Source organism: Hyla sarda, chromosome 3, assembly GCF_029499605.1.
Source record: "Hyla sarda isolate aHylSar1 chromosome 3, aHylSar1.hap1, whole genome shotgun sequence".
NCBI classification, from domain to species: Eukaryota; Metazoa; Chordata; class Amphibia; order Anura; family Hylidae; genus Hyla; species Hyla sarda.
In genome coordinates, this window is record NC_079191.1 from 286,263,571 (window position 1) to 286,277,726 (window position 14,156).

Consider the following 14,156-nt stretch of genomic DNA (forward strand, 5'->3'; position numbering starts at 1 on the left):
CCCGCATTCTTTTTGATATTATACAGTGGGGATCAAAAGTTTGGTCACCCCAGATAAAAAATTGTATTAATGTGCATAAAGAAGCCATGGAAAGATGGAAAAATCTCCAAAATGCATCAAATTACAGATGAGACATTCTTATAATATGTCAACAAAAGTTAGATTTAATTTCCATCATTTACACTTTCAAAATAACAGAAAACAAAAAAATGGCATCTGCAAAAGTTTGGGCACCATGCAGAATTTATAGCATGCACTGCCCCCTTTGCAAAGCTGAGACCTGCCAGTGTCATGGATTGTTCTCAATCATCATCTGGGAAGACCAGTTGATGTCAATCTCAAAGGTTTTAAATACCCAGACTCATCTGACCTTGCCCCAAGAATCAGCACCTCATGGTCAGATGAGTCTGGGTATTTAAAACCTTTGAGATTGACATCAACTGGTCTTCCCAGATGATGATTGAGAACAATCCATGACACTGGCAGGTCTCAGCTTTGCAAAGGGGGCAGTGCATGCTATAAATTCTGCATGGTGCCCAAACTTTTGCAGATGCCATTTTTTTGTTTTCTGTTATTTTGAAAGTGTAAATGATGGAAATTAAATCTGAAACTAAACCTGAAACTAAAAATAGTTGACGCTCACAAAGCTGGAGAAGGCTATAAGAAGATAGCAAAACATTTTCAGATGTCAATATCCTCTGTTCGGAATGTAATTAAGAAATGGCAGTCATCAGGAACAGTGGAAGTTAAAGCAAGATCTGGAAGACCAAGAAAAATATTAGACCGAAAAGCTCACAGGATTGTGAGAAAAAATATTTAAAACCCACGTTTGACTGCACAATCCCTCCAGAAAGATCTGGGAGACACTGGAGTTGTGGTACACTATTCCACTATAAAGAGATACTCGTACAAATATGGTCTTCATGGAAGAGTCATCAGAAGAAAACCTCTTCTACGTCCTCACCACAAAAATCTGCATTTGAACTTTGCAAATGAACATATAGACAAGCCTGATGCATTTTGAAAACAAGTTCTGTGGACCGATGAGGTTAAAATTTAACTTTTTGGCCGGAATGAGCAAAGGTACGTTTGGAGAAGAAGGGGAACAGAGTTTAATGAAAATAACCTCTGTCCAACTGTTGAGCATGGGGGTGGATCAATCATGCTTTGGGGTTGTATTGCAGCCAGTGGCACAGGGAACATCTCACAAGTAGAAGGAAAAATTGATTCAATAACATTTCAGCAAATTGTGGATGCTAACTTGATGCCATCTGTGAAAAAGCTGAAGTTAAAGAGAGGATGGCTTCTACAATTGGATAATGATCCTAAACACACCTCGAAATCCACGGGGGATTACATCAAGAGGCGTAAACTAAAGGTTTTGCCATGGCCTGCATAATCTCCTGACCTCAACATAATTGAAAATCTATGGATAGACCTTAAAAGAGCAGTGCGTGACAGACAGCCCAGAAATCTCAAAGAACTGGAAGACTTTTGTAAGGAAGAATGGGCAAAGATACCTCAAAAAAAATTGAAAGACTCTTGGCTGGCTACAAAAAGCGTTCACAAGCTGTGATACTTGCCAAAGGGGGCAGTACAAGATATTAACTCTGCAGGGTGCCCAAACTTTTGCAGACGCAATTTTTTTGTTTTCTGTTATTTTGAAAGTGTAAAGGATGGAAATAAAATCTAACTTTTGTTGGCATATTATAAGAATGTCTAATCTGTAATTTGATGCCTTTTGGAGATTTTTCCATCTTTCCTTGGCTTCTTTATGCACATTAATACAAATTTTTACCTGGGGTGCCAAACTTGTGGTCCCCACTGTAGCATGTACAGTGGTCTCCAAGCTATGTGTCCTCAGCAGAGGCAAAACTACCAAAAAATGTATTTTACATGCTTAGTAGTGGAAGCTGTCCTATAGACAGAATCCATACCTAAGCCAGGGCTTAGCGTTAGCCCCAGAACCAGCTAGCGCTAAACCCCAATTATTACCCCGGTACCCACCACCCCAGGGGTGCCAGGAAGAGCCAGTACCATCAGACCCAGAGTGTCAAATATTTAGTCAAATAATAGTTTTTTTATTTATTTATTGTTGGGAAAAAAACACATGGGTTCCCTGTATTTACTTCTCAGACAGATACCAACCAAGCAGCAACAGCCTGATGTTACCATGGTGTACCTGGGTAGGGCCATTGTTACTGGCCCTCCCCAGCCTAAATAACGCCAGCCTATTCCTGCCTAGGCGCGCCATATTTGATGCTCCGGGCCTGTTGGTACCGGCTCTTCCCAGCATCCCTGGGGTGGTGGTATTGGGGTAAAAATTGGGGGCTAGCGCTAGCTGGTTTTGGGGCTAACGCTAAGCCCGGCTTCATAATGGATTCCATCTATAAGACGGTTTCCACTAGTAAGCCTGTAAAATGAACAAAAAAAAACCACACAACACATGTTTAAAAAATTTTTATTCCAAAAACACTCCCCCACAAGCCCTCTTTAACAATTTTATTAAACGCTGGTCATCGACTTAGTCCCTCACAGGATACACGGATCTGAAAAGAGAAGAAAAGAAATACATGAAAAATGGGTAATTACAATTTGTGTGCTCTCCCCTGGAGAGGAAACCCATAAAGCAATGTCTTCCCAAACAGGGAGCCTCCAGGTGTTGCGAATCTACAGTACAACCCCTATCATTCCCAGACAGCCTTTGGCTGGTGGGGAAAAAAATGTGGAAAGAAAAAATAAATAACTGTGAAATAAATGAAACAAAAAATGTGAAAAAAAAAAAACAAAAAAACATTTTATGTTTAAAGCCTATTTAGGCTGTATTTGGGAGAGGGGCGCTGGTGTCTCCAATCCGGCAGTGCTAGGGTAGCTGCTCGGTTCCGCTGCCGGTTAACATCCGCTTCCCCTCTCAGCGTCTCTAGAGAAGCTGCGATAATCAAGTAAGGTCGGACTTTGCCACTGCAAAGGGGGTGCTAGAACTAGGGGGCCATCGGCGCAGGGGGCTTGCAAGGTTTCTATTTCCTGTTTGCTATGTTCTACCTCCAGTATGGAGCTCGCCCAGCCAGTTCCCACCCCCTAGCATGATTGGCTGCTAAACGTCATGTGACCACATGCATAGTAACGCGTCCATGGTTACTGTCACTGCTGGGAGACTCCAGCATATACCGATTGCGGAGATCTCTTTAATAACTGGCACATGTTTCTATATGGTTCCTAACAGATGCAGTATCACACCGGAGCCTCGCTATCAGCTACTACTGCTGGGGTGCGGTAGTGAAGGCTGTTGTAATAGCTGCTTCCATTCATTTTCATGTGTTCATTTTCTGTACTGAACTTTAATGCTACATGCTGTACAAAGTCTATTACGCAGGCGGTATGGTCACTTTAAGTAGTGATGACTAGTCTCATACATACACTATGAATTGTCATACTTTTTTACGCTGTCATCATTGATACAGAATACACGCTTCGTAGCTGTATCGTACATGCGCTCATAGTTACCACACTTAAAGGAGTACTCTGGTGCAGAGTATTCCTGCTCCGCCCAGCCCGGACTGCAAAAAAAAATGAAAATGAACCATCTTTCACCTTCCTGGGTTCCCACGGAGCGCCACTACAGCTGATCGGTCCTCCGGTCCATCCTCTTCATACTTCCGGGTGTAACGAAGCGTCACATGGCGCTCAGCCTATCGCCGGCCGAGGCAGAACATCGCGGCAGCCGGCGATAGGCTGAGCGCCATGTGATGCTTCGTTACACCCGGAAGTATGAAGAGGATGGACCGGAGGACTGATCAGCTGTAGTGGCGCTCCGCGGGAACCCAGGAAGGTGAGCGATGGTTCATTTTCATTTTTTTTTGCAGCCCGGGCAGGACGGAGCAGGAATACCAGAGTACTCCTTTAATCTCATAGTTTTTTGTAAAAAAAAAATATATATATATATATATATAAATAAATATATAGTACCTTTCATGTCGTACATATGCATAGGTATTTATGCCATACCTATGCTAGTAGTTGTGTACGGCCCACACGTTGTACCATCCATTTTTTACATACGCTAGTAGTTGGTCGCTGTACATACGCTGGTACCATTTATACTGTACATACACTAGTAGTTTACCATAGTAATTATGTCGTACATACGCTAGTAGTTGGTCACTGCACATACGCTTGTACTATTTACACTGTACATACACCAGTACCATTTGTACTGTGCTTACACCAGTAGTTATCACTGTAATAGTCATGGTACATACACTAGTAATTGATTACAGCATAGGCCTGTACCATTTATATAGTATTTGTGGTCGGTGCTCAATCGTATATAGCGAGCCTACCTGACTAACCTCTTACTAACTCCTACGTCCTGTAACCTATCTAAGCAGTCTGAGTTATGCAATATACTGCCGCGTAGGAGTACACCTGAAAATAGAGGGCAAAACTCATAATGAGAACAAAGCGCTATTAACACGCGCAACAACCCCGTGACCAATGACTGAAATACATTGTGCAATACTTACTATAGTGCATGTAGTACTGAATTCCCAGCACCCCAATTCCTAACCACGTATGCTGGCACAAATGATGTGACGTCGGTGCCGCAGCCACAATGCTAAGGGAATGACTGGATATAATGGACGGATCACTATAAAGAATTTAACAAGAATACGTATATGTTTGACAAACAACTTAGCAGTGGCTGATCCCGTTGGATCCTTGACATGTGGAAGCGAAGCTAGCCACACTCGAGCTGAGCATCACTCGTGGGACTCGGGAGAATACCGTATGATGATAACCTGACAATAACATTCATCTTCTATACAACATCAATACGTAACTATATACATCCTTGCAAAGTTATTGTAACTACAGCCATGCATCAGCATGTAATTCCCCTAAACCTTAGGAAACCATGACAACTGAAGGACAACGCAGCCTCTAATGTTGAGCTGTCCTGATGTCGCCATGGGGAACTACCCAAAGCGTCAGCTGATCAACCAACTAACTAAGCCAGCTGCCAGAGCTGATGGCTAGAGGGATTGCGACCCTCCCTCTTGCGCACTCACCAGGGCAGATTTGATGGTATGGAATGCAAACGATGACGCCCTGTCTGAGCAAGACCACTTGATATTATGCTGGGTACCTGACAGATATACTTTGATAGTATTATGCTGGATGCAAAGAAGAGTGCCAAAACCCGATAAATGCAAATAGGAATAAAATGGCACATGAGACATCCTCTAAGTATCTAATGTAAAATATCGTGAAAGTATTCCAGGCTACCTGCTGGAAGCTCTGAGCAGCAGACGTGAAAAATCCCAACAGAGTACAACCCTATGTCCGTATACACAACTCTGAGTGCCAACAGCGTGTATACACAAAGACTGCGTAACCACCAACCTAAACCTTTGTCAGGTTACCACTGTAACCCCAGCCTGTGGACGTTAACGGCAATGAAACCACTTATGCAGCAACATGATGATGAGACTCAACCAACATGTGATTACTATCGTCTTCAACCTAAGTCAAGACAAACAAAACCAACCACATAGAACCAAGCTATGTCTCTAATGCTAAGTAAACATATGCACATGATGACGTCGCTGCCGACCTGAAGGCATGTCAGGTCGCAACTGAACCGCCCTGTAGACGAGACAGGCCGAAACATGAATGAAAGACTCAACCAAACCTGTAACTAACAGTATGACCGTCACCCTGAACCAAAACAGGTCGTAACCATGATATACCTATAGACGTGGCAATTAACAATGGAAACATAAAGCTATCCCTGTAGCATAACCCAACTGTTGAAAAAACACAATGTATACAAAAACATTATTGCCAACCCAAAGTCTTGTCAGATTGTATCCAGACTGACTTGCAGATGTGACTGGTCTAGCTTAATTAAAGCCTCAACCAGCATATGACTGCTAGTATCGACGTCAACCTGAAACCGAGACAGGTTTTGACCATGATTGACCTATAGACGTGACAATTCACATTGGAAAATAAAGCTATGTCCCTGTGCATAACCCAACAACTGAATAACACAACGTATGACGACGTAGTCGCCAACCTGAAGTAGTGTCAGGTTGTGCCCGGACTGATCTGTAGATGTTATTGATCTAGCCGAATTTAAAAGCCTCAACCAATGTACATGACTATTAGTATCGACATCAACCTAAAGCGGAGACAGGTCGCAACCATGCTTGACCCATCATCTTAGCAAGTAATAAACGAACCCTAGCTATATTTACGTAAGCACGACTCAATGTTAATAAAATGGTAACCCACGGAATTATCCGTGCAGATTCGCCCAAAGCCATGAAACCCGCACAGTATCATAGACACGGGTGTATGGTCTAAATACCGTAACATAGCACAACAAAATATCATGAAACGTGTACCTGGTGAACCTATGAATCTATGCCAAATAGAACAATCCTGCCCCAAGAATATATGCTTTGCATGACTTCTTGATCCACACGCAGACCATAACAATATAAACATGAGCCCGGCATAATCATCAAGGCCAGATGCACCTCACTAACACCACAACCACATGCTCAAACAACTCACGACCGTATACACAGTCAAAACTATATGGGCGTATGTATAAGCTTTGAGCCCATACACCAAACAGACTATAAACGTGTGGCTAGAAAGAACTGCATAAGCGAGCATATGCACTGAACAAACTATATGAACAAATACATGGAGCAACTTATCCACACAGTCAGGAATAATGAGTATGCCACCGCCTATGTGTCAGTAACAACAATTATGCAACGTACACCCCTGCCACCGAGGCAGGCATAATGAGTAAACAACACCTATATGTCGTAATGTTGTTGCTCTGAAGACGTGTCAGTAACAACAATTATGCCATGTATCCCCCTGCAGACACGGCAGGTATAATGGGTATACACCACCTGTGTATCATAACGTCGTTGCTCTGAAGGCGTGTCAGTAACAACAATTGTGCAATGCAACGCCCTGCAGACGTGGCAGGCATAATTAGTATACACCACCTATGTGTCATGTTATTGTTGCTCTGAAGACGTGTCAGTAACAACAATGCAATGCATCCCCCTGCAGACGTGGCAGGTATAATGGGTATACACCACCTATGTGTCGTGTTATTGTTGCTCTGAAGGCGTGTCAGTAACAACAATTGTGCAATGCAATGCCCTGCAGACGTGGCAGGCATAATTAGTATACACCACCTATGTGTCATGTTATTGTTGCTCTGAAGACGTGTCAGTAACAACAATGCAATGCATCCCCCTGCAGACGTGGCAGGTATAATGGGTATACACCACCTATGTGTCGTGTTATTGTTGCTCTGAAGACGTGTCAGTAACAACAACTATGCAATGTATCCCACTGCAGAGGTGGCAGGTATAATGGGTATACACCCCTATGTGTTGTGTTATTGTTGTGCTGAAGGCATGTCATTAACAATAATGCAACGTACCCCCCCCTGCAGGCGTGGCAGACATGATGGGTATACACTACCTGTGTGTCGGGTTATTGTTGTTCTGAAAACGTGTAACTACTATGCCATGTATCTTCCCGCCTATATACAGATGTGTATAGATCGACTATGTGCGAAACTGTCGTATAACAGCTATGCGTGGCTGTACCACTAAACTTGATGAACCTATACTCAGGCCAACTATATGCGCCTAAGCACCACCAAAGCGTACGCTCGTGCGGCCAACCACAACTGATGACAAAGAATATGAATGCATGAAGTAACTATTATGACCACATACCTGCGCACAGGGCCACACCCCATGCGCTGTGCAAGCATGTGCGTGGCACAAACGCTGCGAGCGCGTGAACACTGCAAACGGATGTACAGCACACGTCACGAGCACATGCACAGCATGATTCCCGTGAGCCCATATATAAAACAACCCTACGAGCATGCATGGTATAATCCTATGAGCGGGTGTGCAGCACAATTCTTACGAGTGCATATACAGTATGAATCCTACGAGTGCGAGAACCATATAAATCTACGAACATGTGCACAGTATGATTCCTACGAGCGCGTGTACAGCATAAATCCTACAAGCACGTGTGTAGTATGAATCCTACAAGCGTGTAAACAGTATAATACCTATGAATGCGTGTACTGTATGAATGCTATAAGCGTATGTACCGCATGAAACCTACAAGCGAGTGTACAGTATAAATCCAACTATTGTGTGTACAATAAAAATCCTACAAGCTTGTGTACAATATAAATCCTACAAGCGTGTCCAAGCTTGTGTACTGTATAAATGCTGCGAGTGAGTGTACAGTATTCAAGTCCAACAAAATCCAACAAGCGTGTGTACGGCATATATATCCAACAAGCGTGTGTACAGCATAAATGCTATTAGTGTGTGTACAGCATAAATCCTACAAGCGTATGTATAATATAAATCCTACAGGTGTGTGTACAGCATAAATACCAGCATGAGTACAGCATAAATGCTACAAGCGTATGAACAATATAAATCCTACAAACGTGTATAGTATAAATGCTACAAGCAAGTGTGCAGTATAAACCCTACAATCATGTGTACAACATGAATCCTACAAGCGTGTGTACAATATAAATCCGACAAGCGAGTGTACAATATAACCACTACAAGCGTGTTTACAATATAAATCCTACAAGCTAGTGTACAGTATAACCACTACAAGCATGTGTACAATATAAATCCTACAAGCGAGTATACGGTATAACCACTACAAGCGTGTGTACAGTATAAATCCAACAAGCAGGTGTGCCGTATCAACGCTACAAGCGAATGTACAGCATGAATCCTACCAGCGTGTGTACAGCATGAATCCTACAAGCATGTGTACAGCATAACCACTACAAGCGTGTGTACTGTATAAATCCTACAAGCAGGTGTGCCGTATAAATGCTACAAGCGAGTGTCCAGCAAGAATCCTACCAGCGTGTGTACAGCATGAATCCTACAAGTGTGTGTACAGTATAACCACTACAAGCGAGTGTACAGTATAACCACTACAAGCGAGTGTACAGTATAACCACTACAAGCGTGTGTACAGTATAAATCCTACAAGCAGGTGTGCCGTATAAACGCTACAAGCGAATGTACAGCATGAATCCTACCAGCGTGTGTACAGCATAACCCCTACAAGCATGTGTACAGTATAAATCCTACAAGCAGGTGTGCCGTATAAACGCTACAAGCGAGTGTACAGCATGAATCCTACAAGCGTGTGTACAGCATGAATCCTACAAGCGTGTGTACGGTATAACCACTACAAGCGTGTGTACGGTATAACTACTACAAGCGTGTGTACGGTATGACCACTACAAGCGAGTGTACAGTACTACAAGCGAGTGTACAGTAACCTCTACATGCGAGTGTACAGTACAATCACTACTAGCGAGTGAACAGTATAACCACTACAAACGTGCGTACAGTATAACCACTACAAGCGAGTGTACAGTATAACCACTACAAGCGAGTGTACAGTATAACCACTACAAGCGAGTGTACAGTATAACCACTACGAGCATGCGTACAGTACAAGTCCTACAAGCGAGTGAACAGTATAAACCCTACAAGCGTGTGTACAGCATAAATCCTGCAAACGTGTGCATAGCATGAATGCTACAATCGAGTGTACAGCAACTACGAGGGCATGTGCACGGAACAACTATATGATCGTATGCGTAGGATAAGTTATTGGGATGAACAAATTATACAAACATGCACAGACCAACTTATATGTACAGTAGATGGACTAAATAACAAAGTAGATGGACAAAGCAAAAATACAAATGCTGTTGTGGCTTGAAACCGGCTCAGTAACACAGTCTTGATGACAAGGGAACAGGCGGAATCATCTGAATCCATATGATTTGGACTATACTGACAACAACTGCCACCTTTTTATTTTTATTTATTTTTTTTATTTTATTTTTTATTTTTTTACTAACATGAACCATGGCAAGAAGGGATGAGCGAATGAACAGCCTCATATACTAAGACGTGCAATACTGGTGGCCACATACAGTTTTATATTTCCACACATATAGCCTGGGTTTAGGAAAGAGAAGGGGGGGTTTGGGACTGGAAATGCAATGACCCCCGACATGACACACACACCCCTCCCTGAAGAAATGGGGTGTTCTGCCTTTAACTCGATCCAGATATGCAGGGCTCGTGGGGGGAGCGAGGTCTTGCCATAAGACATCCCCTTCTAAATACCTAAATGCGAGCACCCAAGATGGCTCCCGATGCTGAATTACATGAGCTATCAGCTGCCAACGGGGCGCACCCGCGAGCCATGAAGCACGTGGAACGCCGTGCTAAAACCAGGGCCGGGGCTGACCGAGGGTGCCCTACATACTCCGGCTTACCTCCGGAGAGAGGGCTCCGGACGCTTACCATTACGCTGAACCCGGAACTGCTGTGCATTAGCTGATTCGCGTGTCAGCTGATCCCCTGTCACGTGACGAACCCGCGGCGTCAAGTGCAGGGACTGCCGCGGGTACTTATAGGGACTCCCCGCCCCTCCCACAAATACAGGCTAATAAATTAGCCTTAACACATATGCTAGAACAGTTTATACTGTGCATACGCTAGTGGTTGCTTACTATAGTAGTTGTCATGTTGTACAAATGCTAGTAGTTGGTTACTGCACACACGCTTGTGCCAAGCATAAGCTTGTACCTTTTACACTCTTTTTACACTAGTGGTTTGCTTGGTTCACTGTTGTAGTTATACTGTTCACACACTGGTAGTTGCTTGCTGCACATATGTTGTGCCATTCATACTGTACATACGCAGGGGTTGTCACGGTAGCGGTTATACAGTAGATGTGCTACTAGTGGTTATAATGTACATACACTAGTAGTTATTACACGGTACATACTCTTGTATCAATTTTACTGTACATAGGCTAGTGGTTGTGGGTGTAGTAATTGTTGTAATGTACATACGCTTGTACTATTTACGCTAGTAGTTACACTGTACACATGCCTGTACCATTGATATGGTACACACGCTGGTAGCGTTCCACGGTACATATGCTTGTACCATTATATGGTACACACGCTCATATCATTAGTACTGCACTTACGCATGTTATACTGTACATACATTTGTGCCATTTATACGGGATATGCACTCATGGCTGTTACTTCATGTTAGCTTCATACTGGGTTACTATACATATGCTCACAACTTTATACTGTTCACACGCTCATAGCTTGATGCTGTGCATATAGCTTTTACATGGTACAGAGGTTTGTAACCTCATACAGTACTTTTATAATAATCATACAATTGTGTCATTATAATGTATATACGCTTGTATTTCTTTACACTGAACATACGTTCGTAGAAGGTTTACAGTACTTTTAGCGTCTTGTGATTCATAACGTTTCCAGTAAGTAGCAACTATTGCACAGTATTTGACACTACAAACATGCCATAGCGTTATTATTGTGACTGCATAGCATTTCTCTCCAGTCATGCTGCATAGGCTCACAGCACTTATACGATTCATGCACTAGGTCTAGCATTGATGTGATACAGATGGTCATAGTTCATTTCATGCATGTTGTTCATTGTTTTAAAATTTGTGCATATATGCGTGGCGTTTCTGGTTTACGTTGTACACACGATTACATTTATACTGCACATGCGACCATAGCTCTCACATCTGCTCGTTTCGTTGTATACGGTATATTCATTCACATGTTCTCACGCACATATAGGCTTACAGGCCATGTCTGCATACAGGACATACGCTATAGCATTTATACTGTTATCATTCAGTGCAAATTGCATTGCTTTTATTCCGGGCATGCATACAATTTAATACTATACTAAAGGGTGGGCCATTTATATGGATACACCTTAATAAAATAGGAATGGTTGGTGATATTAACTCCCTGTTTGTGGCATATTAGTATATGTGAGGGGGGGAACTTTTCAAGATGGGTGGTGACCATGGCGGACATTTTTAAGTCAGCCATTTTGAATCCAACTTTAGTTTTTTTCAATAGGAAGAGGGTCATGTGACACATCAAACTTATTGTGAATTTCACAAGAAAAACAATGATGTGCTTGGTTTTAACGTACCTCTATTATTTCATGAGTTATTTACAAGTTTCTGACCACTTATAAAATGTGTTCAATGTGCTGCCCATTGTGTTGGATTGTCACTGCAACCCTCTTCTCCCACTCTTCACACACTGATAGCAACACTGCAGGAAAAATGCTAGCACAGGCTTCCAGTATCCGTAGTTTCAAGTGCTGCACATCTCATATCTTCACAGCATAGACACTTGCCTTCAGATGACCCCAAAGATAAAAGTCTAAGGGGGTCAGATCGGGAGACCTTGGGGGACATTCAACTGGCCCATGATGACCAATCCACTTTCCAGGAAACTGTTCATCTAGGAATGCTCGGATCTGACACCCATAAAGTGGTGGTGCACCATCTTGCTGGAAAAACTCAGGGAACATGCCAGATTCAGTGCATAAAGAGGGAAACACATAATCATGCAGCAATTTCGCATATCCAGTGGCCTTGAGGTTTCCATTGATGAAGAATGGCCCCACTATCTTCGTACCCCATATACCACACCATAGCATCATTTTTTGAGTTCCAACAGTCTTGGAGTCTATCCATTGTTGGTTAGTGTCAGACCAATAGCGGTGGTTTTGTTTGTTAACTTCACCATTCACATAAAAGTTTGCCTCATCACTGAACAAAATCTTCTGCATAAACTGAGGGTCCTGTTCCAATTTTTGTTTTGCCATTCTGCAGCACCTGAAACTACGGATACTGGAAGCCTGTGATAGCATTTCTCCTGCGGTGTTGCTATCAGTGTGTGAAGAGTGGGAGAGGAGGGTTGCATTGACAATCCAACACAATGGGCATCACATTGAACACATTTTATAAGTGGTCAGAAACTTGTAAATAACTCATGAAAGAATAAAGTTACATTAAAACCAAGCACATCATTGTTTTTCTTGTGAAATTCCCAACACTTTTGATGTGTTACATGGCCCTCTTCCTATTGAAAAAACAAAAGTTGGATTCAAAACTGTCCGACTTCAAAATGGCCGCCATGGTCACCACCCATCTTAAAAAGTTTCCCCCCTCACATATACTAATGTGCCACAAACAGGAAGTTAATATCACCAACCATTCCCATTTTATTAAGGTGCATCCATATAAATAGCTCTGAATGTCTTCAGAGCTACACCATCACAACACATAGGTGGTTGTTTTACCTTCATATGCACATGCATTGTTGTTGTTACTGACACGTTTTCAGAGCAACAACATCACAAGAGTTAGGGGGATACACTGCACAGTTTTTGTTACTCACACATCTTCAGAACTATAACATCATGACACATAGGCAGTTGTATACCCGTTATACCTGCCACGTCTGCAGGGGGATGCACTGTGTAGCTGTTGTTACTGACACGTCTTCAGAGCAATAGTATTAAGACACATAGGTGGTTGTTTAATCATTATGCCTGCTACGTCTGGAGGGGGAGGCACCACACAGGTTATTGTTACTGTCATGTTTTCAGAACAATAATTTCAGTACAATAGTTCACAAGGTTGCAATAGATCATTCCATGTAGTTTGAAGCAGTACTGGGGAAGGATTTTCCATTTTTCAGACAGTTTTGGGAAGATAGTCAGGTGACTAGAGCAGGCACACCTGATAGGCTCACAACACTTGACTTGCGCTATACAGCAGAGGCTGATGACTGGGAGTGTAAGCAAATCATAGGTGTATGTCAGGTGGGAGTGTGCCAGACCACTAGGGGAGCTAAAGAGCACTCTGCAAGTCAAGTTACGGAGAGGGCTATGGAAAAGCCAAAGTTGTGGAAGAAAGGTCCAGTGGAGCTGGATGCTGCGTTTACAGTCACAGACAGAGACCTAAGTAAACAAGATGGAGAAGAATCGCCTCGAGTGTCTGATAGAGGACAAGAGAATGACTCAAGGCCCCACAGCAAGAGTGAGGAGACCGCTGTTAGTAAAAGCTCTCGGAAATGATGAGCTGGCATGGGGAAGAAACTGGAGCAGATCCAGGTTTTGGAAGAAACCCTGCAGTTGGTTTCTATGACATTGTCAGAAACA